This window comes from Oncorhynchus masou, chromosome 11 (genome assembly GCF_036934945.1).
Source record: "Oncorhynchus masou masou isolate Uvic2021 chromosome 11, UVic_Omas_1.1, whole genome shotgun sequence".
Taxonomy (NCBI): domain Eukaryota; kingdom Metazoa; phylum Chordata; class Actinopteri; order Salmoniformes; family Salmonidae; genus Oncorhynchus; species Oncorhynchus masou.
In genome coordinates, this window is record NC_088222.1 from 48,115,418 (window position 1) to 48,128,493 (window position 13,076).

At 46.5% G+C, this 13,076-nt stretch overlaps 1 long non-coding RNA gene across 1 annotated transcript; it reads left to right on the forward strand.

Moving 5' to 3' along the window:
* Positions 1 to 7,136: 7,136 nt before the first annotated feature.
* LOC135547998 (uncharacterized) lies at positions 7,137 to 9,019 on the forward strand. Its single transcript, XR_010456756.1, has 3 exons — positions 7,137 to 7,558; positions 7,641 to 7,687; positions 7,825 to 9,019. It is a non-coding gene; the product is annotated as an uncharacterized LOC135547998 (long non-coding RNA).
* The last annotated feature ends 4,057 nt before the right edge of the window (positions 9,020 to 13,076 follow it).

The following is a 13,076-nucleotide window of genomic DNA, read 5'->3' on the forward strand; positions in this document are numbered from 1 at the left end:
TATTCATATAATTTTCCTACCTCATGATGCCTCTATTTTGTGAAGTGCACCAGTCCTTCCTGCAGCAAAGCACCCCACAACATGATGCTGCCTCCCCTGTGCTTCACGGTTGGGTAGGTGTTCTACGGCTTACAAGCCTCCCCCTTTTTCCCCCAAACATAACGATGGTCATTATGGCCAAACAGTTCTATTTTTGTTTCATCAGACGAGAGGACATTTCCCCAAAAAGTAACGATCTTTGTCCTCATGTGCAGTTGCAAACCGTAGTCTTTCTTTTTTATGGCGGTTTTGGAGCAGTGGCTTCTTCCTTGCTGAGTGGCCTTTCAGGTTATGTCGATATAGGACTCGTTTGTGGAGGTCAACAATTTTTTTTCTGAGGTCTTGGCTGATTTCTTTTGATTTTCCCATGATGTCAAGCACTGGGTGTCAGGACCCGGTTACGAACCTGGGTCTCCGGAGTGAGAAACAGTCACTTAACCAACTGAGCCACGAATAGTCAGCAGAACCCAGAAGATGAGGCAGACACAGCAGTACTTAAGACGGTGTATTTAATAAAGTAAAAAGGAGAAGTCCTTAAATACAAAAATGGCAAATCCAAAAGGTGGTAGGAATAGCACAAAAAAGCCTCAAGAGACACTCAAAAACAAAAACAGAATTCCACAAGAGCATCCACCGGAATCGACAGGAAAACACAGAACACTAGGGCTGGGTGCTAACATACAAACACAGAGCACAGAACTGAGGGAAACTAAGGGTTTAAATACAATCAGGGGAAACGAGGTACAGGTGCAAATAATAAATGGGGAACAAGGGAAAAAACATAAGGTCAAAAAGCACAATGGGGGCATCTAGTGACCAAAACCCGGAACAACCCTGGCCAAATCCTGACAGAATCCCCCCCTAGGAACGGCTCCTGACGTTCCTACCAGCTCTCTCAGGGTGGAGGGCCCTGAACTGACGAATGAGGTCAGGATCCAGGATGTCTTTGGCAGGAACCCAGGAGCGCTCCTCGGGACCGTAGCCTTCCCAGTCCACCAGATACTGCCAGGACCGCTGCACCCGGCGGGAATCCAGTATCCGATGGACGGTATAAGCCGGCTGGCCTCCAATGACACGAGGCGGAGGGGGAGGTCTGTCTGCCGGGACAAGGGGAGAAAAACAACAGGTTTTAACAATGAAATGTGAAATGTGGGATTAATCTTAAGGGATCTGGGTAAGTGTAGGCGATAAGAAACTGGGTTAACTCTCCTGGCAACCTTGAAGGGACCGATGTATTTTTGGGACAGCTTGCGAGACTCCACCCGTAGAGGTAAGTTTCTTGTGGAGAGCCAGACTCTCTGGCCGGGGCACAGGGTAGGCCCGGGACGGCGACGTCTGTTGGCTTGTTGTTGGTACCTCTGTGAGGAACGCATAAGATTAAGACGGGTCTTCCTCCACATAAGCCGACAGCGTCTGACGAACTTCAAGGCTGAAGGCACTCTGACTTCTGCCTCCTGGTCCGGGAACAATGGAGGAGCATAGCCAAACTGACACTCGTGCGGGGACATACCAGTGGAGGAGGAGCGCAAGGTGTTGTGCGCGTATTCGGCCCAAACAATAAAGGATGACCATGTGGACGGGTTGTCACGAGTCATACATCGGAGGGTGGTTTCCAGCTCTTGATTCATCCTCTCTGTTTGGCCGTTGGACTCCGGATGGTACCCTGAAGATAGACTGGCAGAAGCCCCCATGAGTTGGCAGAAGCCCCCATGAGTTGGCAGAAGGCCTTCCAAAACCTTGAGGCGAACTGGGGACCTCTGTCAGAAACCATATCTTGAGGAATGCCGAAGACTCGGAACACATGATTAATTACCAACTCAGCCGTTTCCTTGGCAGAAGGTAACTTAGTCAGAGGGACGAACCTGGCCGCCTTTGAAAACCTGTCGATTATGACTAGGATAGTAGTATTGCCATGGGATGGAGGAAGTCCAGTAATAAAGTCCAATGAGATATGGGACCAGGGTCTGTGGGGAACAGGTAAAGGGTGAAGGAGTCCTTGAGGGCGGAGGTGAGAAGATTTGCCCTGGCAGCACACGGGACAGGCATTGACGAAAGTGGCAACGTCTTCTCTTATGGTAGGCCACCAGAACTTACGCTGGATGAACTCCAAGGTGCGACCTACGCCAGGATGACAGGTGAGGCGAAAGGAGTGCCCCCACAGAAGGACCTGAGTCCTCACTGCCTTGGGGACAAACAACCGATTGGCAGGACCTCCTTTCGGGTCCGGTTCGCTAGCTTGAGCACGTCTCACGGTATCCTCAACTTGCCACGAGATCGGAGCCACAATCTTAGCAGCAGGAAGGACAGGCATGTCCGTGTCATCTCGAATGGCAGGAGCGTAGACTCGGGACAGGGCATCCGGTTTGAGATTCTTCGACCCGGGCCGATAGGTGAGGATAAACTGGAATCGATTGAAGAAAAGAGACCATCTAGCTTGTCTAGAGTTCAACCGCTTCGCCTGCTGGATATACTCCAGATTTTTGTGGTCCGTAAGCACTTGAAACGGGTGAGAAGCCCCCTCGAGCCAGTGTCTCCATTCCTTCAATGCCATCTTAACCGCTAGGAGTTCTCACGATCCCCCACATCGTAGTTCCTCTCAGTCGGGGTAAGCCGGTGTGAGAAGAAAGCGCACGGATGAAGCTTCTTGTCTTCACCCCTCTGAGACAGGACAGCTCCAACACCAACCTCTGATGCGTCTACCTTCACCACAAATGGTTCATCCGTAGTCGGTAGTATCAGGATGGGAGCAGAGAGAACGCGCTGCTTGAGTCCTTGGAAGGCCATCTCAGCTTCTCTTCCCCACAAAAACCTTGCATTGCCACCCTTGGTTAAAGCTGAGAGAGGGGCTGCCACCAAGCTGAAGTTCTTGATGAACTTGCGGTAAAAGTTTGTGAAGCCCAGGAAACGCTGAACTTCCTTAACGGATTTGGGGGTGGGCCAATCCGCTACCGCCCCTACCTTCCTGGGGTCCATTTGCACTCGACCGGGTTCCACTACAAATCCCAGGAATTGTACTCGGGATGAATGGAATTCACATTTTTCCGGCTTAACGTACAGATGGCTGTCCAGGAGGCGTTTGAGTACTTGTCTGACATGCTTAGTGTGTTCTTGAAGGGAGCTCGAAAAGATGATGTCATCCAAGTAAACGAACACAAATATGTTAAGCATATCCCTAAGCACATCGTTTATGAGCGCTTGGAACACCGCTGGGGCGTTGGTCAGGCCGAAGGGCATCACCAAGTATTCATAGTGACCAGTAGGCGTGTTGAAAGCGGTCTTCCACTCGTCACCAGGTCTGATCCGCACAAGATGGTATGCGTTCCGCAGGTCAAGCTTAGTGAAAACAACTGCTTCCTGGAGCAGCTCGAAGGCTGTGGCCATAAGGGGTAGCGGGTAACGGTTACGGACGGTTATGGCATTGAGTCCCCGGTAGTCGATGCAAGGACGTAATCCACCGTCTTTCTTGGCCACAAAGAAAAACCCTGCTCCCGCCGGGGAGGTGGATGGACGCATGAGGCCTGCTTCCAGAGCGTCCTTGATGTAGGTATCCATAGCAGCTCGTTCGGGTGGAGATAGGGAAAAGATCCGACCCCTGGGGGGCAAGTGCCCGGAAACAGGTCGATGGGGCAATCGTAAGGTCTATGGGGTGGTAGCATGGTGGCCCTCTGTTTGCTAAACACCAGTTTGAGGTCATGGTAACACTCGGGAACTCGGGTCAGGTCGATGGATTCTAAAGACTCGGGAGTAGAACTCGGGGAATTCTGGAAAATACAAGTAGCTTGGCACATAGGACCCCACTGCTTGATAGTGCCCACAGACCAGTCGATGTGAGGGTTATGGCTGTGAAGCCAGGGGTATCCAAGGACGAGAGGGAACTCGGAACAGGAGATCAAATGAAAGTTCATCAATTCCTGGTGTTGTGAAACTGAAAGTCGCAAGGAGGTAGTGACATGAGTGACAAGTCCAGATCCCAAAGGGCTTCCATCCAATGTAGTGACCCTCATGGGTTCACTTAGAGGTTCAGAGGGAACGCCATTCTCCTTCGCCCAGACACCATCCATGAAGTTACCTGCGGCTTCAGAGTCTACCAAGGCTTGAAGGTGAAGCTTGTGGTTGTCCCAGGAGAGGGTGACTGGAATGAGCAGACGGGAGTTGGACGGATGGGAGGAGGTTATGTTTCCCGTTACAGTTCCCCCGGTCTGTACGGGACAGAGCGTTTCCCTGGAGCCCGGGACACGTGGAACGGAAATGGCCCGGTTTGCCGCAATATAGACAGCGTCGCTCCCTCATCCGGCGGTCTCTCTCAGCCTGGGAGATGCGTCCAATCTGCATGGGTTCCGATGGAGCCAGCGAGGATAAAGGTGGGGACTCGGAGCTGGGACTGATAGGGGCTAGAGGTCTACGGTTGAGTTCTCTCTCTCTCAGACGCTGGTCAATGCGTGAGGCCAACTTGATCAGGGACTCGAGATTGTCCGGTGGTTCCCGAGTGGCCAGTTCATCTTGGATAGTGTCGGAAAGGCCTTTCAGAAAGCACACCGTGAGCGCCTCGTTGTTCCGGCCACTTGCTGCTGCCACCGTGCGGAACTGGATGGCATAGTCCGTCACGCTGCGCCAACCTTGGTGGAGAGTCAGGAGCTGTTTGGCTGAGTCAGAACCACTGCTTGGGCCTTGAAACACTCGTTTGAATTCCTCAGCAAAGGCAGAGTAGCTGGCACAGCAGGAACTATGGGCATCCCACACAGCAGTAGCCCAGGCCAGGGCTTTTTCCGACAGCAGGGTGATGATATAAGCGATCTTAGACCGGTCGGTGGGAAACGACGAGGGTTGTAGCTCAAAGGAGAGAGAACATTGGGTGAGAAACCCTTTACAAGCACTTGGATCACCTGAGAACCGTTGGGGAGGTGGAAGACGAGGTTCAGCCAGGGGGTTAACTGCCATGGGTACGTGAATCTGAGGTACTGGGACGGGAACTGTTGCCGGGGTAAGACGATCAGATATTTGCTTAATGGAAGTCAGCATCTCCGACAGAAGATGAGAATGTCTAGCCATTAAGGCCTCTTGCTGAACCAGGGCGGCTTCGTGGCGTTGGACAGTCTCCTGGTGGTGGGACAGCATGGCAAAAAGGTCCTGGGAACTGGCTGCCTCTGGGTTCATTTTTGGCTCTGTGTTTCTGTCAGGACCCGGTTACGAACCTGGGTCTCCGGAGTGAGAAACAGTCACTTAACCAACTGAGCCACGAATAGTCAGCAGAACCCAGAAGATGAGGCAGACACAGCAGTACTTAAGACGGTGTATTTAATAAAGTAAAAAGGAGAAGTCCTTAAATACAAAAATGGCAAATCCAAAAGGTGGTAGGAATAGCACAAAAAAGCCTCAAGAAACACTCAAAAACAAAAACAGAATTCCACAAGAGCATCCACCGGAATCGACAGGAAAACACAGAACACTAGGGCTGGGTGCTAACATACAAACACAGAGCACAGAACTGAGGGAAACTAAGGGTTTAAATACAATCAGGGGAAAACGAGGTACAGGTGCAAATAATAATGGGGAACAAGGGAAAAAACATAAGGTCAAAAAGCACAATGGGGGCATCTAGTGACCAAAACCCGGAACAACCCTGGCCAAATCCTGACACTGGGTTTGAAGGTAGGCCTTGAAATACATCCACAGATACACCTCCAATTGACTCAAATTATGTCAATTAGCCTATCAGAAGCTTATAAAGCCATGACATAATTTCCTGGAATTTTCCAAGCTGTTTAAAGGCACAGTCAACTTAGTGAATGTAAACGTCTGATCCACTGGAATTGTGATACAGATTATTTCACTGTATGTAAACAAAAGTTTGAGAGGGTGAAGACTGTAGCGCAGGAGTTAAAGCCCGTCTGTTGTTTCAACATGGCACAAGATCGGTAAGTGTCATAGTTCAAATTTTGCCCTGATAAGTTATTTTGTAATGATTTATTTATTTTACCGCTGCAGAGTTCAATATTTTAGGTTGTGTGTCATTATCCTTACAAATATGAAAATCTGCATACTGAATGACACAGAATACGGGTTGTCACGCCCTGACCGTAGAGAGTGTTTTATGTCTCTATTTTGGTTTGGTCAGGGTGTGATTTGGATGGGCAGTCTATGTTCTATGATTTTCTATTTCTATGTGTTTGACCGGGTGTGGTTCTCAGAGGCAGCTGTCTATCGATGTCTCTGATTGAGAACCATACTTAGCTACCCTTTTCCCCAACCTGTTTTTTTGTGGGAAGTTAACTTTGTCTTGATTCAGGGCACATAGCTCAAAGCTTCACGGTTTGGTATTTGTTCTTTGGTTTGTCTGCATCATTTTTGAATAAAGAGGAAATGTACGCTTACCATGCTGCATCTTGGTCCAGTCCTTCAGCCAGCAGTGACACGGTTAAGAATTAAGTAATCTTCTCTCTAACATGTTAGAGGTGGACCTCATTTGGACCCTTTACGAAATCCAGGAATGGCAACAGCTGGTGTCTGACGGCGACCGCTTATTTTACCAAGTGGATGGAGGCAATACACATTAAGGTCTGTAAAGGAAGAGAACGTGCTTAACTCCCTCCTGTATCCCATTGAAAAAGGGTGCTTGGAACCAAAAATAGATTTTCTTTTGTTATACCCATCAAGGACAACACTGAGGCCACCTCCAAGGCCATGGACATCTTCAACACCCATGGTTCTCCTAAGGTCATCTTAAGCGACCGAGGTCGTGAACTCTGGAACAAGGTACGGAGGTTATATTCTATCACCAATGTTTTTTTGTTTTTTTTACAGTTTGAATTTTTCATTGTTACATAATCAGACATTTCAATATCTTCCATTGCCAATAGATATCCCTTTCCTCCACCACCTCCAGGTTTGGATGAACAAACCAACCACACCCCTAAGACTGCCATGGGCAAGTCCCTTCACGGGTTCCAGGTATGTATCACAATTCCAGTGGGTCAGACTAACTGTATTTTTTACATAACCTGTGTGTTTACTTCTCTGCCTTCTACACTGCTCCAGGCTGAAGGTCATTATCTTTGCACACAACAGCAGCAGAGTACTCACCCTATTGCCTGCTGTAATGGACAGGAGCTGCAACTGTTGACTGAGGTTAACATTGCAATAGTTTATTGGATATACTATAGTATTTAAAATGTGTGACATCTAGTTGTTTGTCTATTGCTATTTTTGTATGGACAAGGCACAGGAGAAACAGAAGGAGAGCAACCGGAGGAGAATCAAGGAGGGGACCGACATCCGGGCGAATGACTTGGTTTGGAAGAAGAACGAAAGGAGGCGACCTGAGAATCCTTGCTGCTCTGTTGCTCCTAGCTTGGGTCACCATCCATAAGGGTGATTATAAAAATCTCAGATGACTATTTGCCTCTTCGCAATGGCCGGCATCGCCATGCTGTCAGCAGTACCAACACTGGCCCAGGGGTTTCTCCAAATAGTCAATGTCAAGGCTAAGTACTGGGTCACATTAAGTAACCTCTGTTGCCAGGTAGGTACTGATAAGGTGTATGACTCCAGTGGTTGTGACACCACACCAGAGTTTCTCTCACAACTCACCTCATCTTTTCCAGGGACCACCTTCCCCATCCACCTCACTGACATAAAATATTACAGACAGGTATCCTTTCTTTTCTGTTTGCCATTAACATTATTGCATGTCTAATCAAACAGTTAAATTAAATAATTCACTAACTGTATTTTTTACATAACCTGTGTGTTTACTTCTCTGCCTTCTACACTGCTCCTGTTCTCCAGGATCTAGAGGTTCTACCCAGATGTGGATCCCCCTGATGTCCTCCATTACCTTCCAACTTTTCATTACATCATCTACAGCTACTGTTGTCATGTTGTCAATATCTGCTAAGAAATGTTCTTGCTCTATCATACTGGGCACATAATGTGAGATACACAGATTAACTAAAAATACTAGCATTTGGAAACACTCAAAACAAACAGAGCAGCAGTGCCTGGACTTCGATGTCTAACTCTTTGAGTCCCCCTTCCGAGACTGATTGCCTGTTGAGAACAAGTGACATGCAGAACCTCCCACAGCACCCACCCCCTCTCTATTCCACTCACCAGAACTCAGTATTTCAGGCTCTGATTGCCATGTGAGTGAAAATCTGTGAAAGTAAATTGAAACTGAGCAAGACCTTGATATGAAAGACTGCATTGTGGAGTTAATCGTTGTTATAGCCTAGATCACTTTATATATTCTGGACCGTTGTTTTTTCTAAGGCTAAGCAGACAACGGGTAGCATATGCTTTTTATCCGTCTCTATAACAAGGCTTAGGCCTATATCCTCACAAACCGTCTCAATTCGAGCCCTGCTTTAAACCATAAGACATCTCCCCAGAAATGTTTTGCCTACGGATTGCATGGTGACAACGACTGTGTCTGTTAAACCAGTAAACTGGGAAGTCTGGTGAAAAAACGGGGTCAAATCACGACATCTGTGATTTTCATGTCAGAGAAAGATGCCAGTTTCTGAATTGGAATCCCAAGTTGAATGACCTTTCAACACTATTTTTCTCAGTCTGAGCTTGTTTTTCCCCGAGTTCCCAGTTGTCATGAATACAGCACTAAATTTGAAAGTCAGAGAATGCCGAATTCCCAGTTGCTTTGAATGCGCCACTGGAGACTTAGACTGTCTCTTATTTCTGAATAGTGCTACCTCCAACAAAGAAGCCCTTGTGTCTGTATTGATGTGAGAAATGGGCATATCTACACAGTAATGGTGGCTGGCTGCGATATCAACTAGCCTAATCATTTTTGTATTGAAGTGATATGCCTATTTTAGCAAAATTGACAAATGACATTGATTAGATTACCCTGGCAATTAAATTTTATTTTTACAAAATCATGTCTGCTAATGTCATGAAATTACACTGGTCACTCAACATTCATAAAGTATTTATAATGTTTACAGTAAATAGTACTCACTTTAGATTATGGACTTCAAAAGTACTTCACTAATGATTAGTAAATGGTTTATTAATGTGGGAGTCATGATTAATAAATGGTAAAAACACAATTTATAAATGTCTTAAGTGTTTTATTACAGAACCATAAAGTGAATTGTGGAAAGAATGTGCAAACAACCTTCCCTAATAGCTGATTTCTCAAGATTTTATTATCAATAATTGCAATATTTCATCTTCAAATAATATTATCCTATTAACTACACTACATGACCAAAAGTATGAGGACACCTGCATGTCGAGCATCTCATTCCAAAATCATGGGCCTTGCTGTGATAGCAGCCTCCACTCTTCTGGGAAGGCTTTCCACTAGATGTTGGAACGTTGCTGTGGGGACTTGTTTCCATTCAGCCACAAGAGCATTAGTGAGGTCGGACACAGATGTTGGGTGATTAGGCTTGACTCGCAGTCGGCGTTGAAGTCAGGGCTCTGTGCAGACCAGACAAGTTCTTCCACACCGATCTTGACAAACCATTTCTGTGGCCACAAGTTTGGAAGCACAGAATCATCTAGAATGTCATTGTCTATCCCAAACCATGGAAAAACAGACCCAGACCAGTATTCCTTCACCAAACTTTACAGTTAGCGCTGTATTTGTGCAGGTAGCATTCTCCTGTTATCTGCCAACCCCAGATTCCACCATTGGACTGATAGATGGTGAAGCATGATTCATCATTCCAGAGAGCACGCTTCCACTGCTCCAGAGTCCAAGGGCGGTGAGCTTTACACCAAGCCAGCCGACATTTGGCATTGCGCATGGTGATCTTAGGCTTGTGTGCGGTTGCTCGGCCATGGAAACCCATTTCAATAAGCTCCCGACAAACAGTTATTTTGCTGACGTTGCTTTCAGAGGCAGTTTGGAACTCGATAGTAAGTGTTGCAATTGAGGACAGATGATATTTACGCGCTATGCGCTTCAGAACTTGGCTGTCCTGTTCTGTGAGCTTGTGTGGCCTACCGCTTTGTGGCTGAGCCGTTTATTGCTCCTGGATGTTTCCACTTCACAATAAAAACACTTACAGTTGACCGGGGCAGCTCTAGCAGGGCAGACATTTTACAAACTGACTTGTTGGAAAGGTGGCATCCTATGACGGTGCCACGTTGAAAGTCACTGAGCTCTTCAGTAAGGCCATTCTACTGCCAATGTTTGTCTATGGAGATTGTATGGCTTTATGCTCGATTTTATACACCTGTCAGCAACGGGTGCGGCTGAAATAGCCAAATCCACTCATTTGAAGGGGTGGGTGTCCACATACTTGTGTGTGTGTATATGTATATATATATAGCGACACCGCTAGATAGCAAGGATACCAGTACACAGTGTCCTTCCTCCCCACTTGCCCCACTTACTGTTAATGATGACAAGGGCAGGCGCAGTGGCAGGCGGGGGCGAAGGACATTGTGTGCTAGCTAGCAATGACTCTGGTATGTGAAATGTACTTTCGTAGGATAGCCGGAGTCAAAGTCATTAATATTCATGAGTTGCATTGGGTGATTGGTTGAGCCTTCTTGTGCGTGTAACTGTGCTCTAGAGCCGTGTGTTTAAGCTCGCTTGCCGGCATGATCAGTAAGCACCAAACATCTTGGGAAACTCAACTTTAGCTTAATTGATTGTGAAATATATTAAATCCTGACCAGCTAGCTACCAATCTATAAAACGAGTCCACTAATTGTTATTTTTAACAATTCCACAAACTGTCTGTTGCTTGATATGAGCAAGTTGACCCAAATGTATCAAATAATAGGAAATCCACAATTAGTTGGTTAGTAGTGGCTACTGCCTGCCTGGCCAGTGAGCTAGCTAGCTACATTTTTAGTAAAGTAGCTATCCTACTAATGCAGTGGTCAGTGGAACTAACTCTGAGTTTAACAGATTTTGGTGAAAACAAACTAGTAGCCAGTTGTTGTTGCCCATGGTGGAATAATATCCAACCAGCTGGCTCCCGAATCCTACGTGACATGTCTATGTGCCCATGATGAGCTCCCGAGTCTAGACGCAGACTGCCTAATCTCATTAGATAGCTAGTTTTATTTTTAAAAACTGCTGAGGTGACTCTAACCCTGTAGCTAGTTAACAAGTCCTCCTCAGCAACAATGTTATTGAGGTGCGGTAATATAAGATGTACATTTGAAGTTACTTCTGGTTTTAATTCAGAGGGGAGTGAGATTGTCCACCATTGTTTTGTGTTTTGGTAAGGGCTTGGAGTGATGTCACGCACCCAAAAGAAGGCTCAACCAACGATGAACTACAGGACAAAATACTACAAACCCTCCAACCCGAAAAAGACCTGTGGTGTAAAAAACAAAACACACAGAATTCTTTCTTTCCACAGGGCCATGTGTGAAACAAGGATGCAGCTTGTGCCCCACCCTATTCAACATGTAAACTCAGCAAAAAAACGTCCTCTCACTGTCAACTGCGTTTCAACTGAACAAGTTCCACAGACATGTGACTAACAGAAATGGAATGAACAAAGGGGGGGGGGGGTCAAAAAAAGTAACAGTCGATATCTGTTGTGGCCACCACCTGCATTAAGTACTGCAGTGCATCTCCTCCTCATGGACTGCGCCAGATTTGCCCGTTCTTGCTGTGAGATGTTACCCCACTCTTCCACCAAGGCACCTGCAAGTTCCCAGACATTTCTGGGGGGAATGGCCCTAGCACCTCACCCGCCGATGCAACAGGTCCCAGACAAACTCAATAGGAGTGAGATCCGGGCTCTTTGCACACCACCCCAGAATGACAGACCCTCCACCTCCAAATCGATCCCGCTCCAGAGTACAGGCCTCAGCTCATTACTTCGATGATAAAGGAACCTGGTGAGACAAAACCGCGACTCATCAGTGAAGAGCACTTTTTGCCCGTCTGGTCCAGCGACGGTGGGTTTGTGCCCATAGGCAATGTTGTTGCCAGTGATGTCTGGTGAGGACCTGCCTTACAACAGGCCTACAAGCCCTCAGTCCAGCCTCTCTCAGCCTATTGCAGACAGTCTGAGCACTGATGGAGGGATTGTGTGTTTCTGGTGTAACTTGGGCAGTTGCTGTTGCCATCCTGTACCTGTCCCGCAGGTGTGATGTTCGGATGTACCGATCCTGTGCAGGTTTTGTTACACATGGTCTGCCACTGCGAGGATGATCAGCTGTCCGTCCTGTCTCTCTGTAACGCTGTCTTAGGCGTCTCACAGTACGGACATTGCAATTTATTGCCCTGGCCACATCTGCAGTCCTCATGCCTCCTTGCAGCATGCCTAAGGCACGTTCACACAGCAGGGACCCTGGGCATCTTTCTTTCGGAATTTTTCAGTCAGTAAAAAGGACTCTTTAGTATCCTAAGTTTTCATAACTGTGACCTTAATTGCCCACCGTCTGTAAGCTGTTAGTGTCTTAACGACCGTTCCACAGGTGCATGTTCCTTAATTGTTTATGGTTCATTGAACAAGCATGGGAAACAGTGTTTAAACCCTTTACAATGAAGATCTGTGAAGTTATTTGGATTTTTACGAATGATCTTTTAAAGACAGGGTCCTGAAAAAGTTTATATACAGTACCATACAGTTCCAAGTTTGGACACCTACTCATTCCAGGGTTTTTCTTTATTTTCACTATTTTCTACATTGTAGAATAAAAGTGAAGACATCAAAACTATTAAATAACACATGGAATCATGTAGTAACCAAAAAATAAAAATATAATTTATATCTGAGATTCTTCAAAGTACTTTTGGCATTCTCTCAACCAGCTTCATGATGTAGTCACCTGGAATGCATTTCAATTAACAGGTGTGCCAAAAAAAAGTACATTTGTGGAATTTCTTTCCTTCTTAATGTGTTTGAGCCAATCAGCTGTGCTGTGACAAGGTAGGGATGGTATACTGAAGATAACTGTATTTGGTAAAAGAAAATAAGCAGAAATAAACTACAGTCCATCACTACTTTAAGACGTGAAGGTCAGTCACTTTTCCTTCACTCTGCATCCAACTCACCTCAAACCATCTCAATTGGGTTTGAGGTCGGGTGAATGTGGAG